At 37.3% G+C, this 15911-nt stretch overlaps 1 non-coding gene across 1 annotated transcript; it reads right to left on the bottom strand.

The window, feature by feature from the left end:
* Window positions 1-2374: 2374 nt before the first annotated feature.
* On the bottom strand, window positions 2375-2447 carry TRNAR-CCU (transfer RNA arginine (anticodon CCU)). The gene has a single exon. It is a non-coding gene; the product is annotated as a tRNA-Arg (tRNA).
* Window positions 2448-15911: the final 13464 nt, after the last annotated feature.

Raw genomic sequence — 15911 nt, 5'->3', positions numbered from 1 at the left:
CCCTAGTTTGGGGACCAGTGAAGTGTTGGATCTGTTAAAAAATATAAACAGATTACGAAACGTTGTGATTTAGCATATCTTATAAGTAGTGAAGCGTGGGCACCCATTAAAAAAATAAAGGTCATCACCTATGTTGTACATTATCATCATACTTACACGACGTTAAATTATATTACATTTAGAAACATACATTGTATTTCCGTTACTACTGGTGCATTGTAGAGTTTATTATCTCTTATATCCATAGTAAAATTTACCTATGAAAAGCTTGAGATTTCTTAAATGCAAGACTTGCAAGATTCTTGCATGCAACACCAAGACCAAGACCAAGACTGGGTGTGCAAGACCAAGACCAAGACCAAGACTGGGTGTGCAAGACCAAGACCAAGACCAAGACCAAGGGTTCCAGTGCAAGACCAAGACCAAGACTGGATGTGCAAGACCAAGACCAAGACCACGACCACCCCGGTCTTGAACTTGGTCTTGCACTTGCTCATCACTAGTACCTTCTGTAGACATGTTAACTTAAAGTTTGACACAAACGTAAGATTTGGGATATAATAAAAGTAAAAGAGAAAATCCGAAAACCGGAAATTTCCCCACCAAAGAGAAAAATTAAAGGATAAACAAGGGCGCCGATCCTGGGAAGGCCCAGGCCTCCCAATGTTCATGTGGGCCCCACATGTATTTTTATGAAAATGTATTTTTATATACAATTTTTTATTGTTATATGTATTTTTTATGAATATACAATATTTGGCATAATTTGAATTGCATAAAAATCCTTCTTAGACTCCTTCTTAAAATCCTAATATATATACCTTCTTAGACTCTTGTCTGCAACCAAACACACATCTGTATGCCCCCTCCAAAGTTAGAGAGAAATCGGTACCCTTCGTGATAAGGCCCAAATTTACACAGTTCCGTCACTTATCTTCTGATGGGCTCTTTGGGCTATTAAATCGTCGTTGCAGATTAAGCAATAAATGCAATAACAGTTATTTTTCAAGATAACCCAATTATGTTTCTGTACCCGGCGATTGTTTTTATTATGTTCTTGTCTACCCATCTAAAATGGTTTTGACTTTCTTTGGAGAAATCTCCGGCGATTGCGGTAATCTAACACAAACTGGTTTGTTAAGTATTAGTGGGAGTCAAGGGCGCCGATCCTGGGGTCCAGGGGGCCCGGGCTCCCCAAAAGTTCTTGTAGCCCCCCTATTGTATTCATGAATATGCAATATTTGGCATAATTTGAATGTAATTTGTCTTAAAATCTTCATATATATACTTCCTGCATCTGAATGGGCCCTCCCAAATTTACGGAGAAATCGGCGCCCTTGGTGGGAGTCTAACTGAATATTATGGTTTGATACTTTTATTTGATTCCTTCTGACGGTTATTTTCACGAGTGAAAAAAAAAAATAATAAAGTTGTGTGTTTACGTCTAAGATCGTGATGGAACAACAAACTTGTGCAATCTATTGGCAAAGGATGGAACTAAAACGTACGCTACCAGTTGGGATGACTTAAATAGCAGGCTTGCCAACCATACTATATATTATAATTAAAGCCTTAATGCTATATACGATAATGCTCTTGCGATAATAGCTGAATATACGATAATTTTAAAAAGAATTTTTTTTTGCAGCATATGAATGTGCAAATAAATTGCAGATGTGCATTAAATAATTATAAAACACACACATTAAAGTTTTCAACAGTCATTTGTTAGTCGAAAGTCAAAAGTTTAGAGCTAGGTATCGAATTTTGAAAGTTGGAGGTTCTTCAAAGAATGTGAGGGTCACTCCCCACCCACAAGAGAGGGGGAGCTGCCGGAAACCTTTTAATAAGATATTAATATAGTAAAATGTCGTAAATAGGGTAAAATGGGAGCAGGTAAAATTTTAGTACTTTTTTCCCCAGATCCAGTACTTTTTTTCTGCAAGGGTTAGTACGAAATATTTTTGTTGGGTGGTCACACTGGTGGCAGCAACTGGAAACACCTGCTTGGAAAGCGCAGATTCAGAGCAGTTTTGCTATCGCTTTAAAGGTTTAGTTTTGCCTCAGCATTAATAAAAAAACGTAAACTTTCTGTTTACTATATACTTCTGTTATTTTTAAAGTCTCGACCAATTCAATTGGCTGAGAAACATGAATTTTAAACTGCCAAAGAAACGTAACTTCCGCAAGAGACCAAGTTTATCTATCACAAAGCCTGGTGAAGTTGTGTTCGGTCAGACTTGCTTATGCGATTATCCGTTGTCTCAAAAGTTTCTTCAAGAAATATAAAAGTAAATGGTAATACTATGTAGTTTATAAGTTAAAAAGAATACCGTGTTCCAAAAAAATGGACATGTTAAGAGAAAAATCTACTTACCCCTGGCGGGACTCGAACCCGCAATCCCCGGTTTAGGAGACCGATGCCTTATCCATTAGGCCACAGGGGCGACTGGTACCGTATACTAAATAAAATTATTCAATTTAGCGTCCAATCTTTATGCCCATAGGCTAAAGGAAACCCATGGTAAATGAAGGTGAAATATTCTGGAAGAATTGGTGGGTTGAGGAAAAGGTAGAACCCCAAGAAAATCTACAGACGCGATGTTGTCCACATAAACTCACATGCCTAGGGATGCAATTAGTGATTCTTATATAATTACTGTCTTGAGCAGTGTTCCACAACCTTTTTCTACTCACGGTACAGCATGAAATGTTCTGAACGTGGCACACCAAAATGTTATTCCGCCAAAATGTATTGTATTATACTATGAATATATATGTATATTGTAATTATTCTATTATTATTATTATTAGTAGTAGTAGTAAACAGAAAATGGACTCCTGCATTTATTAATTTATTAAATGAATTAAAATGTATAATGGCAAATAAAGGCAATATATTTAAACTCCATATTTGAAGTTATTGTCTGTAGAAATACACTTTTCTGTTACTACTACGCAGAGATGGAGTGGGTCAGTGGGTCGGTAGGTCAGTGGGTCAAGTGGGTCAAGTTTTCTGAGTGGGTCAGTGGGTCGTGGGTCAACAGCATGTGACCCACTGTGACCCAACACCCACCGTGACCCACTGCGACCCACCACCCACCATGACCCACTGTGACCCACCACCCACCATGACCCACTGCGACCCACCACCCACCGTGACCCACTGCGACCCACCGACTCAGTATGATCTACCGACCCTCTCTGCTCACTGCATTGTAGACAGTATCTTCTGAAGACTGGTAAATTTGTCTTCGTTTTACTTTCAAGACCTTCATTTCCCTTCCTTTTCCACTTGTTTCTGTCTACTTACCTGAGGTGAGTATATCTAACCAAGTGAAAAAAGAACTTCATGCACTTTTGGATATTGATATTTTTAATAGTAATAATAGCAATAGGACTTACACTACAACTTGGCTTTCGAGACCTGTGAGTTTTTAAAGCTAACTACTGGAAAAAATACATTTATGAATCACTGTAATATATAAATTATTTATAAAAAATTGAATATAACTATGTGTGCCTGATCATCACGATCAAACTGCAAAGTCAAATGAAATTACTTTTGGCATATAGTTAGGCCTCAATCCAAATTGGGATGTTATATTGCTTTTATTATAATGCATAATATCCTAAGGAGGTAGTGAGGATCTGAATTTTTGCGAAAAAATAATGAGTATCTCGCAAGCCGTTAAACTTACGGAGCTGAAATTAACTCTTTATTGAAAATAAACAGAATGTGTCCTAGCATTTTTTAAAATTCTCCTTTATGTGGGGGGGGGGACACTTTCTATATATGGAAAACTGGTAGTGAATCGGTTTGTAAAAATGATCGAAAACGATCGATGTTATTTCAGAAAAGAAAATCAGAAACAAAAAATACAGTGCTTGGCTTCATATATCCATTGCTTTCTGTTATAATAATTGCTGAAGCTTATGTTTATTATATGGAGCCCTCACAGCACAGGGCAATCAACCCATAAAGTTGTGAGAAAAATAGGCATAAAATTTGTACTGTAAGCTTTACACGGAAATTTGAAGTTTGGATTGTACGCATAATTGTACGGAAAATTTTACACTTTTTTCCCTTTACGTTGGTCTACTTACTTTGATTTGGAACTTTTAAATTTCGTCCTTTTTTCCACTGAAAAGTATTGATAATTCAACAAGGAAATAATTATACTATGATAATTTAATTGAAATGCATCGTAATTTGGCACATGGCAAACAGCAGTGTGGTAATTGAAGTTGAAGAAGGAGGGAAATTCCCATTCACCTCTGAATACTTTCCAAAAACCTCGTTCCCTTTCGCTTTCTAGACGGGGGAGGGAACTTGGTAATGGTATCAAACCTTCATGTGTAATTACAAAAATTAAATTTATAAACAAATAAGAAATCATCAGTTTATCAGGCTTTAATTGATGATTTATTCACAAGATTCCCTATCAAAGGCGTGGTAGATGACGTTTCTGTTCTACATGGGTCGACATTGCCAACTGACATGGTCGATATGGAAAAGATGTTGTATGATGATAGAGAGATGATACTTCTTGCTGAGTATTTCAAAACTGACCGAGAAAATCGTTGTCAGACTTAAGTCTAACAAATAGATTGTCGATGAGAAGTTGCAGAAATCGGGTAGAAGTATTATCAATTTCCACGACAGAGTGCGAACGGGGATTTCCCCTTATGAATTTACAGATGACTGATATTAGAAATAGATTAAGTGCTCAAAAATTGTCTAACTTGTTGCTCATCAATGTTAATGGCCCACCGCTAGACAAGCTCAAAGTAGACGAGCTAGTTATTTCTTGGCTGAAGGATGGACATCATTCCACTGCGGATGATTTACCGCCAAAAAGTTACCAACAGGAAATAAACCCGATTTCAGATTTGTTTTAAGGTGGAAAATTACGAGTTACGGAAAATGTATACTTGTATTACTAATGGCTTATTTGTGTTATTCAACTTTGTACCTACATTTTAGTAACTCTCTTCTTTGCTTTAGGTAAACTACTTTTGAATAAATATTCATAATAATTGCAATTATGCATATTTGTAACTTAAATTTAACGTGGTGTTTTAGTGATTACACAAATTACAATTATGAGCATACTTTATGGAGATGCTCTCACATAGGGTACCCGAGCACCTTTATACCATATGAACAACTGATTTTTCAAGTCTTTTGTAAGAAAAATACTGTGAACTGAGAAACCATAACCTTTTCCATATTGTACAGGGATATTTTCCTGCGAATAGAAGTTTCTTGTGGAATGCGTTCAGAAATTAACACTTGCAAGAATACTCTCTTAGTACAAGTATATTTTAGGCTCACACTAATTTCCCCCCACCTCGAACTGTTTCAATTTCCTCAATGACAAACACTTTACCATTTTATATCGTAAAGGTCAGATCCACCGTTATTGTAACAGAGTGGTGCTTGAGCGATTGACTAGAAATTCAAACTCCGATTAGTGACAATTTCACAGTCTTGTTTTATTACAAGTGTAAACTCTTTAGTCAGTTCAGAAGAGGCCGTGGATCGTGTTTAGAGTTGATGACGATGGATTTTGGCGAGTCTGAGTAGGTCAAAGTGGATGAGAGTGGTTCATGGTGGGTGGTGGGTCAGAGTAGGTGGTGGGTCAGTGGGTCGTGGGTCACGGTGGGTGGTGGGTCAGTGGGTCGTAGGTCAAGTTTTCATTGACCCACGCCAACTCTGCACTACGCATACGTAGACCGCTGATCCGCGGAGCAATCATTAGCAGAGAAGCCCAGTTTACACAGGTATGTAATTGAACATGGCTATAACAAGTTAATTATCATATCGGAGAGAGTCCGGTATTCACTCCTTGTTGTCAACCAAATACGAGGAGTTTCAATTTCAGTTTTCTGTCGGCTTTTAAACTTGCGAGATCTTCTTGTATATTAAGGAATGATTGCGTTCCGAATTCGCAACGAATGGATCACGAACCCAGTCAAAATCTTGAACATTCCCTCCGAAATGCTTTTTGAATCTCTGTTGCAGGATTTGTAAAAAACGTTGAATTAAGTTCGCCGCCACACAGTGGGAGATTTCATCGATCTAGGGAACTTTATTCAGTGTGTGATGCACATTTCCCTGTGGCATGTTTTAACGTTCTATTCGATTGAGATATGAGATTTCTTTGATAAAGAATGTTGTTTGTGTATTATTTACCAAAGAAGTAACACATGTGTGAGAAAGGTAAACACGATTACACATAATTGTTAAAAGGACAACAATAGGATTGATGTGATCAGCTTATATCTAAAGAAACGTTTAGTGATAATGAGTACATTACATTAGATAATCAGGACAATAAACAAGAGTCAGCGAGCACGCAAAACTGACGGGAAAAACAAGTTCATTAGTCTTAGTCACTGCTCTGTTCGGAATGATCAGAGAAATCAATCACATAAGGCGCTTTTAGCGATCATAGTACCTCGGACATTATGTCTGAATATTTGGTTTTGGCAGGAGCACGTTTACTAGCAATATATGGATCAGAGGTGGTCAGGAATCTATTAATTAAATCCATGTTGGTATTCACTCTGGATAATTTTCTTGTGAAGAGTTTCCTATATTTCTTATTGTCTTTATTTCGAGCCTCCTGTACTTCTTCGGAAAGCTGGCCTATTGGTAGAAATTGGACTTCAAGTACGCTTACGGGCATATGATACCAAGAATACTTTTGCAAATCCAGTTCCAAAGTGCAACGAGCGCACTCACTAAATTTGTTTGTATCAGTCGGAATAACACAATTTAAGCATTCTAAAATAATGTGTCATCGCTTAATTAAGTGGACATTTTACCCGAGTTATTTCGGACGATTTTTCAGCATTCCGAAAAAACTTGCAGGCTGTATTGCCATCATTGGTGTTTCCTGCTTGTTGTTGTGGCATATCTACCAATAGTCCAAGCTCACTACGAAATTTTGCTTGGATAAGTTTCTTTTTTTTTTTATTTATTCAATTTTCATCCGATTTTCTTTGCCTCGTACATGTCATGCTTTAATATCTAGGCGGTAGGCAATGTGAAGAGTACATTCCATAAGACGTATCCAAGAATAAACCGAAGATAGTCAGAGTCAAAAAGTTCGGATCTACAGTTTTATGAGAAAGAATACCAAGATTATTCATCTCTCTCGGTTTTGCTCCACATAAATAATATCGTCTGCTTAGACGCACATAAGAATACAAAATTACACACTTTTCCATCAATCATACAAAAAATCATCTTAGGCCGAACGATAAATTCCTTCTCATCTATGTTATTATGATCTGAGTGAGTTTCTCGATTTGGTCTTCTATTTTCTGGATTTCGTTTTGTACAACCTCAACCGTTTCTTTTGAAAACACAGAAGTTATTGGATGACAATATCTGGTAGAGGATGGAGCGGGATTTTGCCAAATAACACAGTTATGATTGTTAATGACACTGTACAGTTGAATAAGGACCATAGATAAACCAAACAAACTCTCGTCAGTTGAATGCTCATCTTCTAAAAAAGGTTGGCGATACATACTTTGTTGCTCACCATCACAGTTCCTCTTAATTGGTGATACATACTTTGTTGCGCACCACCACAATCCCCAGACAAAGTTCGAAACATATCTTCTTGTGTTTTACTGAGTCTTCTTGTGGTATTATGAAGAAGGGATTGCACCGGTATGTCAATGGATGTCTCTGTGATTTTTATTTCATCTGGATAACAACGTTGCTTAGCATCTCTAACCTTATTATAGGATGGATACATTTTACAGCCTGCTTATTTTGCCTGATCACGCATGACATTTTACTGGTTTTTCCAAAGATTCGTATCAACTTAACGACAAAGCTTCATCTTCTGATAATTTCGCCGGAACGGGAAGTGCAGCGCTTCCAGATTTCTTGATTTTTCGTACCCCGTGTGGGGAAAGAACAACAAAACTCATTGACGATCGCTGCCGAGTAGCGTTTTCCTGCCCATCGTAGTTTTAATTCAGTCACCATCGTCAGTTCCTCGTTGCTGGTTGATTCTATAAGTTCTTTAACTTTCCTACATTGTACTTTTGAGGTACATTTTCGGTCTACTGCATTTATTTTCAACAGAAGTATCCGTTGGCAGAACAGGCGCTAAGTTGAAGTCCACTTCATTTTCCAACCATATTACATCCTCTTCTATCAACCTCTCCTGGTGTGGATTGACTTAAAGGATATATACTATTCAGTGTTCAAAACCAAAATTCAAATTCTCAACAGACAATGCTGACCAAATCTGATTGTAAGGTGAACCAGCCTAACAATAATGATGCATTACATACCTAACAAAAATATTTTTATTCTTATTTTAGATGCCACGGACGTGCAAATGGAACTTAGAATCCTCAATAATAATGTCGAAAACAGATAATATGCTGGCAACTGTTGAAGCTTATGATCTGGTGAAACAGTTAATAATGTCCATACAATATTTAATGTTTCATTTGAGACATTACCCAGACGTGTAATCACGAGCAAAGGTAGAAAGGACATTGGTGGTCAACCTGTAGTTAGGGGCCGTCCACATATTACGTAACGCTATTTTTGACTAATTTTGACCGCTCCCAACCCCTTATTACACTTCGTAACGCAAGGCCGATGATCTATATTTATTTCGTCACTGACTTCGTTTTTACTTGTTCTTAACAGTAGGTCTAAATATTTAATTTCTTTCATTTTTCCTGTATTATTATTATTATATCATTATATTATTATTATTATTATTATTATTATTATTATTATTATTATTATTATTATTATTATTATAAATCAGTTTTGCCTTGTTACCATGTATTACAACGTTTTGAGAATAACCAATCTAGTTTACATAAAGTGAAATGGATTTATAAACGGAACTTTAGTTTGGAAGCTATGAAAAGAACAAGCTCTTTGGGCAGACTAAGAAAAGTTTGTTTTTGTTTCCATAGTGATGAAGATTCGAGTCTCTTAAAAGTATGGAATACGTACTTCATTTTCATTCATAAACCATTGATTTATATGGAAAAGTATTAATCTCTCTACTAAAACCGGATGTGGTAGAAACCCACTACCATTTCTGATTTCGATATTGAGAAAATATCACGCTATACAAACCAAACTCATTCACGTGGTGTACACGCGACCATGCTACTTGTTATTTATACAGGTGTGTTTAATTTATATATATAATGTAAAATATTTTGACAAAGCAAAGGGCATTCTACCAGACTTTCAGAAGAAATACGTAAAATCAAGCTATTAAAATACATGTTCATCTTAAAGAAAACATTAGAACTGTTCTCTATATAAGTGAAAAAAAAACCCTCATATATTTAGTTTTACGTCCCACGACCGGTTAGGCTCAAGGAGGTGACGATGAAAAACGAATGAATTAGTGGAATGAAGAAAGTGGGAGTAAACGGAAGAACCCCGAGAAAACCTACGCTCACGGCGTTTGTCCATCACAAGGTTCACTTGGCTTGAGCGGGGATCGAGCCAAGGACCCCACGCACCACAGGTGAGCGCTCTACCACTGAGCTACCGCAACCCCCTCCGTAATGAGATGGGCTATGAAAGTGAATATGGCGCTCGTAGTCAACTTCTATAAGTGGTTTGTAATTTAAAAGAATAAAATGAATTACTATTATTAGAATGCAATTAACGATATTCCTTTCAGTATTTCCAAGAATGCCTTAGGACGATTGCGTCTCCAGATACAGATTCCTACATCCTCCTCTCTCTCTCTCTTACATTCACCCACTCTCATACTAATAACGCCAGCTCAGAGGAATCAATTGACCCTGAAGAGCCCTATTGATTATAGACGTGTGCGTAAGAGTATATATAGGTTACATGGAAAATCAATTTGCTGGTGGCATAACTTAACTACTAACGGCGACATTGTATGAATTCAAAACCTTAGATTTAGTTTTCTTTCTAATACGTGATCGATTTACTAGTATTTAAATTAGAACAGTATAGTCATATATTTAATATTTTCCTTCTTTAGTTAATTTAGTTTGACATGTGAAATGATGTTAGCAATACAGATATCTCTTGTAGTTCTGATAAATATTTAATGCCGAAGGTTACAGAAAAATATCAAAAATGTCAATGACACCACAAAACTAAAGTATTGTATAAATAAATCCATGTTTGTAGTTATATTATTTAAATCCAGCATTAACCCAATATTTTCTCAAATGTATTCAATTAACATTTTAATAAATGCTTATAATCTATTTACTTTGTTGTGTAGGGACACTTGAAGAACAAATAAGTAAAAATCGTCAACTACCATAGAACTTACCTAATACTTGATAATTCCGTATCTGTCCTGGAAAATCATCTGGATTCCGTTCGAAAGCGACTCCATGGCTTTCCCGTAGTCCTAACAAAGTACATGAATGGTTATTTCTTTTTTTCATTCACTTATCCAAATATTACCAATGATTTTCAATTAGATAAGTATGGGGAGTTTGGGGTTATGCCCAACCTGGTCTTAAAACTCTTTCGTTCCTGTGAACAGGCAGTTCTGTCTTTGAAAGATGGAAGTATCCAATGCATGTTTGTCATGAAGATGGCAATATCTAATTACTGAGAGTATTTAAATAAACATGTTCATTCATGTTCACATTCACCTGTTTGACTGGGCTCAAGGGACGGTAAGACATTCCCCCTCCCCCCAACACATTATCACAAAACCTGTTTCAGCTTGAACTATCCTATGGGTGAAATGCCTCATTAGCTTTCCGGTGCACTCAACGCCTGTAGTCCAGTATCTGCTCTGGTCTCGAGCTCATTAAGGACTTGTAACAATGGGAGTGGCCTCTTTCAAAAGCCTATGATATTTTCAGAGCGTGAAATCGGGACATTTCTTGACAATGTAACTTAACGAAAATTTATTTGTAGATTAAGAGCAGGTTGTTTTGTTGCAGGTTTGAGGATTTCGGATTCTGACCATGTCTACCCGAGAAGCGGACATTTAAAATGGTGACTTGTCTTGAAAATTGGTCAAAAGTAGAAGTTAGGTCACTGATGCGGTTCCCGTTGGCCGAACATACTACAACTACTCACATTCATATGTAGATTATGAAGGCATATGAGGCGAGCTTAATTTCAAGGCATTATGTAGTGAAGTGATGTCGTGCCTTCAAAGAATTACGGACCAGTATTGTTAATGACAACCCTGGACACAGCGGTAGATCCAGTGCCTCAACCACTGACGTAAGCTGTGCTCGTGTGGATAGAAGAAGAACCTTACACTCAATATCAGCTGAGCTGAGACTACCATATGATGTGCAGAACATTGTAGTTAATCTCCTTAAGTATAAAAAAAGTATACCCAAAGTGGGTATCACGGGAACTATCCAAGAAACTTGTCCAGAATGGAGACGTCGCTGAGTTTGGCACCGAAGAGGAATAATTTTCTAATGCGGATAGTGACTGGTAATGAAATAATCTTGCATCTGTTCACTCCAACAAGGAAGCAGACGTCCATGGAATGGAATCATGCTTTTTCTTCACGGAAGAAGAAATTCAAACTAGTAGCATCGTTCAGAAAAGTTTCATGCACTGTATTCTGAGACGTGTTAGGTATGCTACTGCTCCATTATTTGGAACAGGGATATACCGTGAATACTGAAGGGTATTTCAGGAAACTTCTAAAATTGCGGTATCCTATCAGACGAAAACGTCCTGGTCTCCTTTGCCGTGGTGTGATTCTTCTTGATGATAACGTGAGAACTCATTCAGAAAAAAAAAAAAAAAAAAAAACTGTTGAATGTATAAATACAGCGTTAACGTTGGGAAGTGTCAGAATACCCCGTACAGACCTGACTTAGCTCTTTTCACCGTTTTCCTGCTCTAAAGAAAAACATTGCTGGTCACCATTATCTGACATCTAATGATGACAAAAGTGCTGTCACACGGTCGCTATGAAAACTTGACACGGAGTTCTGTGCAGCCAGTATAAAAATTCTCACCTACTGTTGTGACAAGTGCTAGAACAAAAAGGCGATTACATCGACGACTAGTGTTGAGTGCGCAACAGTGGCGGATCCAGGGGACGATCGCCCCCCCCCCGAGAAGAGAAAACTTTTTTATTATATATACATAAAAATAAAACCCTCCCAGAGTTTGAAAATGTTAAAAGTAGTTCTAAGTAGCAGTATGACAACCCACCGCCCTTCCCCCAGACCAGAAGTCGGTCCTGGATCCGCCCCTGGTACGCAATCTGTTATCAGGCATGTTGATCTTCCAGCTATGTCTGACACATAAGCCTTAATATGCTTCGTAACCTTTTCTCTTTCGATCATCACTTGCATATTATATTTTGGTAGTGCAATTACTAGCCACTTCAACAGAGCATGCTAGGCAGCTCGTAATATGATCGCAAGACGAAGACTTCTCAAAACTGAAAAATAAAATGCAGAATAATTTTTACTTAAATGCTATCAAATTGTCAGATTCTCTTTCTTGCTCGACAACAGTCAGTACTAGCATTAGGCTTACTCACAAAGCATGCCATAACATGTGCTGCGATCATGTTGTTTATGTTTTTCATTCAACTTCCAGAATGCAGATGGATGATTGCCATTTGTAGGTATAGAATATAACGGACGGTTTCAAGGGTGACACTGATAAGAATATTCAGCAGAATACATTAGGGTGTGATAGTGAACGCTTTTTTTTTTTCACCAAGGGGTAAACTTTTGTGACTGAAAGGATTAAGAAATGTTAGATAGAAATATGACGTTATTTTATACTGGAGACAATATGAATCAAAATTTAGGGAAAGAGTTGAGTTTGAGTTTAACGTCCCGTTCAGCAGCGAGGCTATATGAGACGTGGACCTACTGATTAACGTGGAATCCGAACCACATGAGCTCCCGCCGGGAATCGAACCCGGGCCTCCCACGTCAAAGGCGCGTACGCTAACCGCTTAGCCACGGAGGAGCTCAATTTAGGGAAAGAGTCGGCCTGGAACTATGAATGTATAATCCCTGTTTTCACTTAATGATATTAAGGGAAACACCTGAAAAAATCAACCGTAGATGAACGGACAGTTTTCCTGCTTCGTAAATGGAAGTTTATGATTCAAATTCCGAGACCGGTCAGTTTAAAGATGACGAGTGGTAAATAATTGCATTTAATACAAAGCTGCAAAATTTTGATGTTTCTTTGGAGCTCTATTCTCAAATTTAGTGTTCGTTTGAATTATTATTTTAGAGTCACTATAAACACTCTGGCTTCTTGACACTGTAGAATGTCAAAGTCCTTTATACGGAATGACTATTAATTGATGTTTATAAGCGACTACTTGTGTAAAGAATCTATAATTTCACAATTCTTCTACCACTAATCCCAAATCTCTTAACTTGTTCAATTTAATCCATCCCATAATTACCAGTTTGCTATATTACTTTTTGAGCCATGGGGAAAAGGAACTGGCCACCCGCCCTCTACTGGCTTAGTAACCCCCACATAGCCACCTTAAGGCAAATAGGCTAGAATCTGGCTTTGGTCAGAACACTCAGCCAAGGGTTATTTTGCACTTCCACCGTTAAGTTCCTTTTCATGAATTTGGTATTCATAGCCGTTTGGCCTTTTAAAGCAGTTTCAAAGACACACACACTCACAGAGAGAGAGAAAGAGAGAGAGAGAGAGAGAGAGAAAGGGAGAAAAAAGCAAGAAAAGAAAAGAAATGGTGAACGAGAACCACTCAAAAGTGAATTTTTCTTCTCTGCCCGTCCTGAATGCATTTATCGAGTGGAAAAGCTGTGCTTCAGTTAATGATAATGGATCAAAGGTTAGAGGAAAGGATAGAAACGGCGAGAAAAAAGGAATGGTTTTCCTGGTTACCCTTAGCAACCGTCTCGCATGAAGAAGGAAGAAAGGATTGAGAAAGAAAAACAATAGAAAAGCAGCCTAGTTTCAAGAAGTCAGAGCACTACATAAAAACATGTAGTGTCGTTCCCACTTTATCGTATATCTCCCACTTAAAAAGGAGCCACAGAATTTTAATGACGCCTTAGAAAGAGCTTTTTAAGAATCAGAGCAGTAAACTTGAATAACGATGATTCTTTGTAAAACTTCTCTCTTGTTCTTTTAGTACAAAGATAAATTTGAGGAAACTTTATATAATAATTACTTAGATTTGTCTTGTATTACTTGCAAATAATCGACTTTTTCTTTTTCCAACGTTGTCGCCTTTATTGAGGTTGACTTAGATTCAGTTCTGAGTGCGAGTTTGTAAGACTCGCATATTCCACGGTGGATGTACGTTCCATTTAATTTTGGATCTGATAAAGAACATGAGGCTCGAAACTATGAACCAACTCAGAAATTTGAATGAAAGTCAATAATTATGAAAAAATGGTGAAACAATAATGTAGGAGAAATGGGAGAACCTACCAGAAACTCATATAACATGTAATCTAATCAGTGACCTTCCATAAAACCTATGGGATTATTTGTCTATATGATATAGTTACACAAATATGAAAATATGTAAAATATAGAGCTGTTTCGTTACTAATCAGGAAACCTATACTGATCACCCTGATGCACCACTCTCTATATAACCAATTGAAATTCAAGAGTTCCTTCGCGGCTAAGCGGTTAGCGTACGCGCCTTTGGCGTGGGCGACCCGAGATCGATTCCCGGCGGGAGCTCATGTGGTTCGGATTCCATGTTATACAGTAGGTCCCGTCTCATATAGCCTCGCTGCTGAAAGGGATGTTAAACTCACAACCAACTCATCAGCCCAATTGAAATTCTAATCGTTCCCACATTGAAACGAAAGTGATATCGGCGACAGTGCCGATTACAGTCGCACTAATTAATTGCATCGTCTCCTACTGGAAACAGCTAATTATATCATTGTCTAATTCTATCAAACTCATTCGATTTGATTCGTTCTGCTACCCAACTGCTTTGAGTGGTGGCGCCACAGTCTCCACTCATGTGATTTAGTTTCAGTGGGAAGAGCAGCTGCAATCTCTCACATTAATCTATACTCTCTGAAACCTATTTTTCATGAAGCAGATAGATAACGTTCAAAATAGTGGATGCTATTTTGAGTACACAAATCAGATATCAAAATTCAATAACAACTTTATATTAGTTGCTATTAATAGACTATATTATTGAAAGATTGTCGGTAATTACTGAACGAAAAATAAAGTAGAAATACTTATTGGTCACGATACTGACTGCCATTGCATATTTTCTTCTTTAATATCACAATTTAGACAAATCAGTTCATACGAAATGTGTAGTAACGCCATCTTTATTAGCTACTTCCTTTATGACCGAAATAGATTACACAATTGAGTTGCTTTACTTTCCAAATATTTCCTTTATTGTCGGATTCTTGTTGGTTAGCATGGTTGAATGGTCCATTAGATTTGACTGGCGATTGCAAGGAATTGTCTGTCGTAGGTTCGAATCCGTCAGGACTTGGATATATTGTCATTTTCCACATTCTATTTTCCCAATTAATTTCTTTTTGTTTCTTGATCTAATGACAGATGCGTGGAACACAGAACTTCAAGGGTTGCAAGATCTGGAAGCTCCATGCGGTTGGCTAGGTTCGAAATACATTCTATGGGTCTACGTATCAATGGATCATAACTATATGCGTAAATAATAAATTTCCTATAATTAATTATCTATACCACTTACGCCTCATATGTTGCACTAAATTATTTCCGAGAATTACAATTTTATTATAAGCAAAGGCAAGCTTTAAATTATTGCGTCTGTATTATCACGTGGCAACAATATTGTTTCCTTCAATGATTCGACAGCAACAAAATCAGTACCTTAAAAGTAACAGTAGTTTCAATGGAAATGAACTGAACAATGATTTATCTGTTTGAAAAT

Source organism: Thermobia domestica, chromosome 2 (genome assembly GCF_964235325.1).
Source record: "Thermobia domestica chromosome 2, izTheDome1.hap1.1, whole genome shotgun sequence".
Lineage (NCBI taxonomy): Eukaryota > Metazoa > Arthropoda > Insecta > Zygentoma > Lepismatidae > Thermobia > Thermobia domestica.
This window is presented reverse-complemented; position numbering and strand designations above follow the sequence as displayed.